Below are 13,581 nucleotides of genomic sequence, written 5' to 3'. Positions count from 1 at the left end.
CAGCTAATATCATTAAAGCAATTAAACACTTTTTTAGATTGTGAAGATAAATTTGAATTAAAATATTACTGTAAACAGGGGGCCCATTTATTATGAAGCAATTGATTAGATAGTGGACTCAGCTAATATTGCTCTGGCTTAAACAGGTTCTGTGAACTTCATTCAGATTTTGTAAGGTAACAAGGCTACATATCACAAGTAGATTGTTATTGCATTATCATCACATAAATCCATGAACAGCATCTTTACTTGCACTCTTAATTAGATTTTGTTGAATGCAATTATGATAATTTCTTCTTAACTAGCTTCTGCTCATCTTTTTTCTTGTCTAGATTTGTCCTTACCTTTCAGCTTTCTTTTTCTTTTCTGTGGTCTGCATTCCTAAAAAAAAAAAAAAAGAACCTCATCGTGAAAATTAAATAACTGCTGAGTACCTAACCACCCCTGATTTTCTGCCCAAAACTGAAATAAAATACCTTTTACTTATCCTCTGCTTTTTCAGAATGATGCAGTGTGTTGCTTCCTTCAGCATAGTGGCAAAGTTCATTAGCAGAAGAGAGAAATATTCCTGTACTAATTTATCCTGTAGGTTTGTGATTAGGATGTTTTTAGAAGGGAAACAAAGACTTTGATTTTTATCAGCCCAGAGATTACATAAAATATAATTTTCTGGGTGGCTGATTTAGTGACTCTAAGCTAATTATAAATTGTTTGATGGTGGGAAGGAAAAACCCAGAAGATGCAAGAGACTGACAGCCCAGAGGAATGGCCTAGCCAGCAGTCTGTGCTCTACTTAGGACAAAAAATCAGGAGAAAAAATAAATCAAGGGGATCAGTGTGGTAGTGTTACAACATTTTATGGAAGATTTAAATATTAACACGGGGAGAGCAAGCAAACACAGGTCCATCGGACTAGCCCAAGAACCAAGACATTCACTTATTAATGACAAACCAATGATTTATGAAATCCTTGTCTCCAGGATCTGTTCCCCTCCTAAGGCAGTGCCCAGACCCAGTCCACAGCAGACTCTTGCTTTTCCAGGATCAATGAATATTTGACTAGAACAATGCACAAGGGTTCATTGCTGGAAGGAATGCACTGAAAGTCCTTCAGGCTGGGCAGAGGATTCATACTGTGTTCCTGCATACAATGGAGAGGAAAGCAACATCATCTGCCAGTAGTGCTTTATTCCATATTTCTTCATTTTATTTACCTATATGTTTTGAAATGGTTTGGTAAATTAGTTCCAAAGAGTGTTTGTGGACACGAACACTGAGAGGCCCCTAAATCTGGAAAAAAATTTGGCATTTAATGCATATCTCTATTTCCAGTACTTTTTTTTTTTCTTTTAATCATATAGTGGTTTCCTGCTCTGACTTCCTTTTTGAGGCCTTTAACTTCTCCTCTGTACTGTTTAGTGATCATAGGAACATAGCCTTAGGCCTGACTATAAGGACCAAGAAGAGGATACGCAAACTATGGAAGAATCTAGTGAATCTTAGAAAATACCTGTGATCCTGGTAAAATACTGGATATATTCTTTTGTCTCTTGTTTTTTGCCAAGGTTACATCCAGCCACTGTCAACATACTGGAAGATATAATATTTTTGCTCTTCTCAGCTCTTTTTTTGTATGCCCAGGAAGCTGCTGGACTGTGGATTACTTTTCTGTCTTTTGTTTTCAAAATGTGCATTTTACTTGTACCATAAAACTAAATAAATTCCTTTTCAATATGAGATGAACATTTCAGTCCACATCAGGGTTTAATAGCTCTTTTACATTCTGCAACAGCAGGATTATAGAAACAACACTGTAGGTGTTTTCAAGTCAATTTATTCATACATGTGTGTTATGTATGAACACAGCTTTAGCTTTTCGTTTTAAATGATTGCCAGAGGATATAATTAAGGGAAAAGTGGCAGATATGTCTCAAATATATAATCTTAATAGCTGTAATTGTTAATCAAAGCACAGGTTGAATGCAAAGGTCTACCTGTATCTCGCCTAATGTTAGGCATATCAGTGAAGTACCCAAGGGAGAAATCTGGGATCTGACTATAGACAATGTAAAGAAAGGCACATATGAGCAGAAAAGGTCCTAACTGAGCAAACTGCTTGTTCTATTTATTGTCTACAAAACTGCATAATGCCATGGGCTCCAAATTTAGAATTTCAGTTAAACAGGAAACAAGCTTTTTCTCAGGAAAAAAATTGAAAGGATACTAAATTCAACATTGAATTATCCTCTTAATAGCAAAGAAAAACAGGTGAGAGGAAATTAGTGGGGAAATATATTTAAATTTGTTTTAAAAAGTGTGCATTTTATGCAAATTTCCAAAATTGCAATTAAAAATAGATAAATTGTGTGAAGGCTGAATTTTTTAAAAGAATTTATTCCTTCTTATGTGTAACAGGAACATACATTCTTTTTTCTCTGCAGCAGAGGAAAAATACTTCTCTGATATTTATGATTAGCAAGGCAGACTAGCAACTACTACAATATTTCTTTGTTACACAGAGAAATAGTCACAATTTTGAAACTGATGTTTATTTTTAGTTCCATTACATGTATAGTCAAAGGGTGTCAAGCACTCTTACCCAAATCTCTATGAATATTTTTTTCCATTTCACATAGCACAACAGGCATTTGAGCATGTCTCCTCTCAGAGTGAAGTTGTGGGAGGCTGCTCAACATATCTAATAATTCAGGAGTAGTTGCCCATACTTTTTAAACTTTCTCCACCTCTTGGCCAGCAGTTTCAATCCAGTTTTTTGTATATGTTCAGGCATCACCATTCATTACACCCACCTGCAGGCTCATAAAGCCTTAACAACTCATTGGAACTTAAAAACATTAGTTTGTACAGGTTTTTTTTATAGATTAGTGAGTTATGTGTTCAAGTGGTGGAGGATAAAGCTGGGAGTAGAGAGAAAATGTTGGGATGCTCAGGTGTAGCACCAAACTATTACACAGTCTAAAACTGACTCACTTAACTTTACCCACAGCATAGCCATTACTGGAAGAAAACCAGCCATTCACCTTCAATTTACTTGTGAAAAATCCAGAAAATAGACCAGTAATTGAAGCATAGAGTATGGGCAATCAAATATTTAACTTTGTTGATGTAATAGATGCAAAACAATGTAAGACATCATTTTTATTCTTCTTCAGTCTCATCAGGTTGAGGAGTAAAGGGAAATCTCTAGTCAAGGAATGAATGATGATGTCTGACAACAAGAAACTGTTCTATGCTTGAGTGCTGTTTAGTTAGAAATTTGTGAAAATAAATACTGTGTGAAACAGAACGTAACTGTAAGACTTTTTTTCTGGTAGTAGCTATCAGACAATTGGCTTTCTCAAGGTTATAAAAAATATAGCTCCAGCTGACTTCCCATGTAACCCTCCATGGTCCTGCTCTTACTGGTGCATATATTTATCTCACTTAAATGTCAAGAGATCTCAAGATTTCACTACAAGAGTAAATGAAAGTTTACTTACTCAAATTAGTAAAGTTATGAAGGAAATCATATACACAGGTTGTCAACAAATCAAGAAGTCTGGACTCAGTATGTATATCCCATATATGTATTTTTTAGACCAAAGTTATTGATGTTCATTTCTATACAGGAACTGGACATGAAAATGAACACTGGCTATTTCAGAAGAAGCAATCTGGAATATGTCAGCAGCACATTCTTCCTAGTCACTAAAGTCAGAATGATCCATACTCTGAAACTTGAAGCTTCGGGTGGTGTTGAAAAGGAAGAGGGACTGATTGCTATACAGGATTTTCCAAACTAAATCTGGCAATTCATTATCTTGTTCTGTAACCTGCCTGAAGTAGTTACTAGTATCTTGCTGAATACCCCTAGGGAAAGAAAGAAAGAAAAAAAACCCCGAGGGCACAATCCATCAGCCAGTGATGTACATTCAGTCACACCCAGGGTGATGTTTTGCAAGCTTCATTTGCTATTAAGGTGCATCTCCTTTTTAGTTTACCTAAAACGTGCAAATAAATTTAAAGTAATTTATAGACTGTAAAAATTAGGTTAATCAAACAATGAAGACTATTTCCATTTAAGATAAATTTTTAAAGGCAGTCTTGCTTGGGTTTCATTTCAGTAGATGCCTGCTATCAGTCATGGATCTAGTTTAATACTCACCCTGCCCAACCTAATGTTCAGCAATAGGTTTCTGGTTATTAATTACAACTCCACAATATAACAGGTGCCCCATGCATCTCACCCCATTTATATTCAGGCAGGCTGGTACACCTCATTCTTATAAGCACACAGCACCAAAGCAATTACTGCTAAAAGCAGGTGTATTATTCATTGTGCTATGAAAAGTTCTCTTTCTGGTAGAAAGGTAATGAGTGCTTGAAAAGACTAATGTTTAATAATATTCTGTTAACAGATCATCTGTTAGAAATACTGATTAAAGGAAGGAGTCGATGCCAGATCCACATTTGGTGTTCATTTGCACAGCTCTGCTGAAATCAATAGCTCTCCATAAGTGTCTAAATATCCAAGTAAAAAGTGCTGACCTTAACATTGATCTCTGATCATTGAGACATTTGTGTGAGTTTTTAGCTATCTCTGAAAATGTATTTTAATTTCCCCAAATGATAGTTAAGGACATTTTTGAAAAGCATTAATTCTGAGAATGTGCCTGAATTACAGAGTTGAGATTTGGATGCAGATACAAAACTTCTAGAATAATCACCAATCTTTGTATACCACACTTTGAATGAACAAGTCTTACAGGAAAAAAATGGATGACTAAGATATATATTATCTTATCCTAGATGAGATAGTGCAGGTAAAGTTAGATAGACAGCTTGATTCTCATCTATTTCTGTATCTGTAATGTAACACTGAAAACCTAGACAGATTTAATTCATATCCTTATTTAGACCACAAGTTTCAGTAAGGTCCTCTGAGATGCAAGGACCTGACATTGCTCTGTCAGCGCTCTGACTTTCATTTAAACAGTGTGGAGCAGGATGTACAGGTCAAAACTGGACTACAGTTCAGGAGCATCATTGCCTGTACTCCAAAAGACCTATTTTCAGATTATTAAAATAGAGCACATAGTTTATGAGAGGCCTCCCTTCTGATAATTGAGAGGTTAGAGCCTCTTGCTAATATCCCCCTGGAAACTGAAAAAAAAAGCTAAAGAAGTAAAACCAATAATAGAACAACACATAAAAAGAAAATTATGGAAAGATTGTTACCAGCAAGCAGAAATATTATTCAAAGAATTCCAAGAATCATCACAAGATCATAAACCAGCTAAAAATGGATAATTTGAAATACTGTTTCAATTCCTAATGGACTGTATTTAAATAATTAGCTACATTCATAGCTTTACTTTTTACTAGTGTATTCTAATGTGGCTCTAGATTAAAACAAAACAAAATACTGGACAGGTTCCCAGATTTGCTATACTCAATTCCAAATTGTGAGTTCCTTGGAGACAATTTCAGAAATGTAAGACTGCACAAATATTTCTGTGTTTTAGATTAAGGTGAGGAGGAAATTATAAGTATGTAAAAGGCTGATATATGGTTACTTTTCTTTACCTCCAAACTTGCACTGATGTATATGATAGCTATGGAGATGAGTAAAAGTTTGGTTACCAGAAGTAACTGAAATCCTTATAATTAAAGCAGGTATCCATAGGAAAGTGAAATTCATTCTCTAATTTAAACCAGAAACATTTTCAAAGTTCACCATGTTCCTTCCTGCCCTAGTGGACATTTATACTCGAGGGGAAGTGCCTCAATTTTCCATTTTTCCTTCTTATTCTCTTACCAGGGGAATTTAAGAGACATAAATGATTTTTGTGTGCCTTTATGCAGCCTATTGGTCAATGCCATGAGACCTTAAGATGGCATAAATCATTTTGTGGGTATTTATTCTGTTTATTGTTGAACGCCCAGAATTTTGTACTAGTTCTGCTAGTGACCTTCAAATAGAATAGATTTTCTTGTCAGATCTTAGGGGAAATACGAAGTAGCTGACAATGTTTCTTCATGCAGCAAATAAAAACAGATACCCAGTGAAATCCAGAGGATGCAAATGTTTTATAACACTGAATGGAATTATATGTTTGAGCAAAGTTATGGACATGCTGAAATGGCTTAGGATGGGAACCTAATGTCTCAAGCCCTTATTTTTGCTGCAGTTGTGCCAACATAGGAGCAATTCAGTTATTTCCTCATCCATCTGTGGAAAGGAAGCTCCCCACCTTGTTCAGTGGGAGAAAGACAATTCCTAAGAATAGTCTTTTGGCATAACTGAAAGTATACTGTTTTCATTAACAGACATGAAAAAGAGTTTCTACAGGAAATACTTCCAACAATTTTAGCATATTCATCTGTGGACTTAATTTTCTTCTAACATAAAGCTTAACTTCTCATTTCCTTCAAACATACTAACAAGGTAACATGGCCTCTAGGAATAGGAAGATAGAGAAAAAGACATTTATAAGTGCATTTCTCTGAATTATCTTGAGTTTTAAGTTGCCATTATTGAGGGTTAGAGCATGGTGCTAATAACACCAAGGTTGTGGTTTTGAGCCTGTAGGGGCCACTCACTCAAGAGTTGGTCTCAATGATCCTTGTGGGTCCCTTCCAACTCAAAATGTTCTTTGATAATGTATGGTGAAAATGTACATCTCACTTTGCCAAATGATCAGTATTTTCAGGCGTTTCACCATGTTAAAAATTTTTTAAACACCAGGAAATTCTGTGAAAAAGTAATTCAAAAGTTTTCAAAAGTTTTTTGGGATGGGCACCCCTTAAATATACCGTGGGCAACATCTGAGTTTTTTTGATGGAAATTTGGAAACAATTTAAACAACTATTTTTAAATCAATATAAACTCAATTCATAAATTTTTGTGGCTCTCATAATTTTTCACAAGTATTGTTAATGGTTCATAATACTTTACAAAAATTTGGAAGAGGAACATCTGCCAACAACAACCAGGTCAATGATTATCAGATGTGCATTATTTGATGATTCTAATTGAATTTCCTTCCATCAAATCCACATAAAATTAGGCTTCAGATGAGTCTGTACACCTAGGCATTTTTTGCCTGGGAAGCTGATTTTACTGCAGACATTACTACTGGATTCAGTCTGTCATCTATTAAAAGTTCCTCAGTTCTTCATCGATAAACAAAGGCTGAGATGTCCAGTGTTTCTCCAAAGAAGGATCTTCCCTACCTTGTTGCCAGCCTGTGGGACCAATGTGAAAAAATATCAGAAGTGTTTTATAAAGAGAGAAAGCTGTCATAAGTGCAGAGGAAACTGCAATGTTTTGAAGGGAAAGGAAGAAAGCATAATAAACAAAGGCTTTATAAGAAAATGTGATGGAGAACAGAAAATAGTAAGACAGGAGAAAAAAACGAAGCAAGCTATAACACAGGAATAGTTCATCTTCTTAGTCGTCCTTTATATTTAAACTAAAAAATCCAATTCTAAGAACCTGAGTCAAGATTGAGCCCCAAGGTGTGGATACCTCTGAGTCACATGTAATAATGGTTTGATACTGCATCGAAAAAAATGTTCAGGTGGTTTAGCAAGGTCATTGTGGTTTTCAGTTCATTGCAACTCAGAACACTGAGGAAGTGAGATTATTAATTTGCACATCAACAAATGACGCTATTACTGTTCTTATGAATCTTGGACAGTTATTTTTCTTCATTGCACACAAATCTTCATGTTTAAGGATGGCTGACACTACTAACCTTCTTGCACTTCTGTCTATTCTTTACCAAACTTTGATTATGCTTTAGTGAGTCCCATGTGCACCCCTTAAGGAGACCTCTTCTGCATTCAGCAGGCAATTTTGCCAAAAACCTTATTTAACTTTCTAGAAACTGAGAGCAGCCTTCATCTGTGGAAAACAGCAGATGGCAAGTAAGTTGGCTGCCAGTAGCCAGGGAGAGTTAAAGAGATATATAGATCCTGAGTGTAATTTACTGAGGACAGCTCTTAATGGTTTACACTAAAATTCTTTGTTTAAGCACAATTAATGCCAGTACCACTGCTTTCACATTACTGGGTTCTGCAGCAGCTATTAACATTATTATTCCAAAACACCAAGGGAGTAACACAGTGCTCTGTGAGGAATGATGCATCTTTCTTATAGTCTGTAATTCTAGCATTTCAAGATATTAGAGATCCCTTTCAAGTACCTTAATGATGTGAGCAGATTTTCAACAGCTCTCGGTGGCAGTTGCAGGTTGCTGACAGAGCCACTGAAAATCCAGCAAACTTTGTGTAGGTACTCAGCAGAAAATTAGCTGTTCTGAAAAGTGGTCATCAACTTTGAAATCCTGAATTTGTCCAAAAATTTGGACTCATTTTACAAGGAACGAAATTGAAAATTCAAGGCAGAGTACAATCATAAGTTTTGCCTGCCCTGAATCTGAGATGGTTTAAGAGTATCCAAGCTTGACCTTTCTCTGTCATGATTCAAATACCAGGTTCAGACATACAGTGGCTGGAGGATTGCTAGAAAGAAGGGATGCCGAGAACTTTGCTCAAGGCTACAGAGGAAAACTCAGTGCAAGAATCTGAAACAAGAAGTGTTTATCTAAAAAATCCCAAAATTAACTCTCCCTTAGCCTGTCCATTTCTGTGTCAGCAGAGGTCATCTGCAAGATAAAACAGATGCTTTAAAACCCATTTAGAAGGCCAAATGCAGAAAGAATGAATAATATGTTACATTGTTTTATAAAGATTCATACTTGACCGAAGCATTTAAAAAGATTTTTTGACTCATGTAAATAAGAGCCCTGTAGACAACAATGTAGTACTGTGATCATTACTTGACATGTGCTCTGTGCCACAGTGGAAAAGACTGTATAGAATTAGGGGTAAAAAACTATGTCTTCTCCACTTTTTCTAGTCTTCTATCAGCTCAGTAGGTGAAGCAATGCTGAATTTTCATGTGCTTAAACTTTGTAAACATCAGACAACAGAACTAATCCAAATCTATCCTGGTTACTCAAACAGAAATGAACATTAAAAGCAAAGAATCCTTGCAATGACTTGTATAGACTCTGGATTGAGCTCTTTCAGAGGACTGGTCATCACAGCAGCTAAGATTATGACCACATAGTGTAGCCTAACAAGCAACACAAACCAGTAAGCGCAAGGCAGCTGCAGATAAAGGGAAGGGATTTCTCCTTTGTACACTGCCTTTGCAGGGCACTTTCTTTCCAACATCAGAAATTTCTTAAAGATCTCAGACAGGGATTTTTTTTCTTTTTTTTTTCCTTTACCACAAATGATGACTTCTAATACCACTGCAGTAAAAAGTTCTTCTTTTACAATTTGTCTTTCAAAGCTTTGTCTTCTCTAGCCCCCTTGGTGTATGTTTCATTGCACCTTTTTCTACCAAAAGCAAGCAATGATGGGTCACAGAAAGTTAATAAAATGCTATATTCCCTGCTTTTTATGAGGTGTGATGTGCGGCATATCCAGAAGCAACACAAGCAATAAATGTCAGCATTGACTATTGTAAGAAATAGGTTTCAATGGTGGTGAAGATTTTTTTTCAGAGGAGGATTGCTTTTTCCTCTTTTCCATACCAGTTCATGGCACTGTTTCCTTTACAATGACCAACTTTTTGACTGTCTTCAGGAACTGGGAGCAGTTCACATTTGAAGTGTTTATATTAGAGAGAGTTGAAACAATGTAGCTAAAATAGCAAGGACTGCCCAGGTACCTAATTTCTCACCTTTTGTGCTTTTATTATTTTTCATTTCTGAAATGTTGGTGCACATACAAGGTCAGACTGCTGGCATTATTATAAGAAAAAACTGTGCATGCAGCCTGGAAACTAACATTATTTCTAGTGCTATTTTCCGGTTGCTCTGGAAAGACGAAATTTTCACAGCAAGACTTATTCCTGTAATATGCCCGGCTCAATACTGGACACCCATGTTGCTCCCAAATGTCATATAAACATTCTTGCTGTTGATACATCTTCATAAAAATACCAATTTTTAATAAACACAAAGATATTGTGAGGTGTAAAGACAGAAGGAAAAGGAAAACTTAATCAAGTAATATTAGTAAATCATATTCATGGCTAAAAACGTAAAAACAAATTATTCACATTACTAGCAACCATGCCATAAAACATTCCCTAAAATGTCATCAAAAGTCCAGTCAGGTCATAGCTATGGGCATTAAAAGGCACCAATTGAGCAATAGAGTTTAAAATTCAAGATGTATAATTTCAAAATGTGAAGTGAAAAGGGGATGGAGATTTGACCTCTTTGTCTGATGTTTCCATGAATGTCCCTGCACAGTATAGTATAGCAATGCTTGCACTATCTCCAAATGAACAAACTAGTTGACTGGGTTACAATCAATAGATTTTATTTCCCCAAACTTGAGCTAAAGGGATGAGAATCCTTTCTTCACATTAGGACATTATACAGAAAGGAACTTATGCACAGCCTTTAACTGCAAATCACGAATCTTCTCTTTGGAGGTTCTTTGTCCCTACAAAACTCGATCACGTCTTCAAGAGCACACGTCAGCAAGCATACAGATCCAGTCTAAGAAGATCCCTTTGCAACAGTTTCCAAACTTAAATCACAAGGGAAAGCTACTAGCAAGGAGAAACTAATGAAAAGCCTTTCTCAGCTTTCACTTCCTTCTGAGCTCTTGAATCTCTTCAGATTAGGTTAGAGTCCACTGGAGAAGAATAGTTGTGTCAGATCAATCTGTACTTCAGTGAGAAACAATTAGCACCTCATCACAGCACAAACTCACAGCCTAAATGGTGCTTTGTGCCCAATCTTGGGATATGTGCACACGTTGCTATCAGCCTGTACTTCACCATCAGAAACTCTGCTCTGAAAATGTCAATACATTCTGTTACAAGATACGGCTTTATGTCTGAAGTGTAATATCCATTAGTCCTAACTCATTCTGCCTCTATGCTACAGGAGGAAAAAAAGTTTTATCTCTTCAAGCCATCTGGATCTGCAAGCCAAAATTATAGTTCCCTTTCCTTAGTCCATATAGATCTGCATGCATTAATGGAAAATGTTTCTGTGCTTCTGTAGGGATGCTTCTGTACTTGGGAGTTCCCAGGTGAATGATTCTAAAGCTAAGATTCCAGAGAGGAATATCTCAACTGTTACTCAAATTTTGGTCACAGTTTGAGAGCTATGGAAGGGCTCAGAGGAAGTAAAGAGTTTTTATGTTAAGCAATGTCAGGAGCAAATAAATATTTCAGCTGGAAGTTAGTTGTTCACTGGTTCTAAACAAACACATGCATCCAGCAATTATATGTTTGAGAGTTCAGGATCAATAATGAGCTGCAGTGAACTCTTTCCTGATTGCCACACACTGCTGTAGCAATGAAAGGAGTAGTTATGGACCCCCAAAGAGGTTATGATTATAGCAACAAAAAAAGGAAAAGAAGGAAGAAGAGGAAGAAGAAAAAAGGAAGAAATAATAAAAAAAAGACAATTTTTTTCTTGTAATTGTTGCTATGAAAAGAAGAAATTATAACATATTACATTACCTGCTGGTATTTAAACAAGTAGTAATTAAAGAACAATATCAAATATAAACAAGCCTTGGGGACCATCATCTCCACATACACAAGTCAGTTCTGTGAGAACTCATCAGCCATTTAGATTTCTGTATAAAAGAAATAGAAAATAGAACTAAGAAGCAGAAGCAAACCACTTAATTGTTGGGGAGGATGAAAGTTTGGTAAGGTATGTAAGCTTGGCAGAAAGGTCTGTGAATGTAGAAGCTGGGGATGAGGTAGAAATGAAAGCAAGTTTTGATATAGAATAAAAGATGTTTTGCTGAAACAGTGATCACTGAGTAACTGAGAAGGCAAAGGTTGGAGATGAATTGGAAAGAGATTTTTAGGAGCAGGACAAAGGTATGTGACTACAAACAAAGACGTGTTTTTCACCAAGTAAATGAGTCTCAAGAAGAGCATAAGTAAATAGAAAACATGTCTTTACCAAAAAGAGAGATATGGCAGGCAAACAAGAAATGTTGATGTAGCCAGAAGAAGAAGAAAGGTCTAAGAATTTTCCACAGTAAGCTTAAATTGTAACTTACTTACTCTTGTGATTGGATAATAATGACTATAATATGGTGATGGTAGTAGCTATGATAGGCTATAGGCAAATGTAAAGGTATTGTGTATGGTGCTTATTGGTTGTTATGTGTTAAGATACTCTGCAAAGAAAAGTATATAATGCTTTGTAACTTGAACAGAAAATGGCTTCAGGTATGCCTACAGCTGGAGCTGGCAGCTGTAGGGCTGGGTCTGCATACCCACTCCCTGAAATGCTGTAACTTCGCCTATGCAATAAACGGCTTTCAAGAGAGCCGCCTGAAGTCCAGATATCCTTCATGAAACTTTCTCCTATACTTGAATATTCAACACTGAGATCCTTTGTGGAGCAAATCCCTGCAACTGGTATGTGTTTGTGCATCAAACTGGTAAACTTGCCACCCATTCTGTGATACATTAATTCATTCCTCATTGCCATATGAGATGCAAAATCATGATAAATATCTTCATCGGAAATATTAAGTGTATAATTCTATTTCTGCAATTCTTTTGTATTTCCATTTTTATTCCTCCATTCTGTTTGGACAACTTTTTTTTTTTTTATCAGAGGTGGAGAAAGTTGGACAGGTTTAAAAGAATGGAACATAAACAATACTGTCTCTGTCATATTTGTTTCCTGCTTAAGTGAAAGGGTGCGGATTTAAGAACACTCATTGTTTTTCTCTCTCTGTTTAACACATATAGAAAACCAAGAAATCTTCACCGTGTTTTTTACAGTTAAGTTTCTAGGACTGATATAAATTTGAAACTTTATGACAACATGAATTTTCCTGCTTCAACTAACACTTTCATAGATACAATAAGGGTAATTTTACTCAAACTCAGGAATTATTTTGATCATGATTTCTAGGAAGGTTCACACAAAGAATCATGAATGAGAAGGGGGAAAATATATTGTAAAATTGCGTTATAAACCCTAGGATAAAGCCACATATGGACAAAAAGGATTCTTTGTCCTCACTGTTTTCTGAGATCTGTAAGCGTGAGGATCTTACTGTAACAATGAAAAAATAGAAATTCTTTAAAGAAGAATGAAATTTTCCATTTATCATAAAAGTTCTTCAACCTGCATAATCAAGCAAAGCAAACAAGACTTTCACAGTACACCTGGATTAGTCAATACTTTAATTCTAAATACATCATCAGATGAGAAAGAAATTAAAAATCTATAGTTTCAGTTGTTTTTAAAAAATTTCTGACACATTTTTATTCTCTCTTACCTCATCCCACATCAAAACCTTTCAAAATTTGACCATTTCAATGAGTGTCATAGAGAGACTTGAATATCCTGACTGTCAGAGACTGAAATATTATATTTTATGACTTAAAAATTTTCTTAAAGGACTTTTAAAACTGTATTACAAAAGCTGAAGAGAAGACTAACACACCCTGAATGGGGCCCTGACTGAGGCCTGACACTGCTCGATGATGAAGATAAG

Source organism: Corvus cornix, chromosome 2 (assembly GCF_000738735.6).
Source record: "Corvus cornix cornix isolate S_Up_H32 chromosome 2, ASM73873v5, whole genome shotgun sequence".
Taxonomy (NCBI): Eukaryota; Metazoa; Chordata; class Aves; order Passeriformes; family Corvidae; genus Corvus; species Corvus cornix.
Note: the sequence above shows the minus strand (reverse complement) of the source record.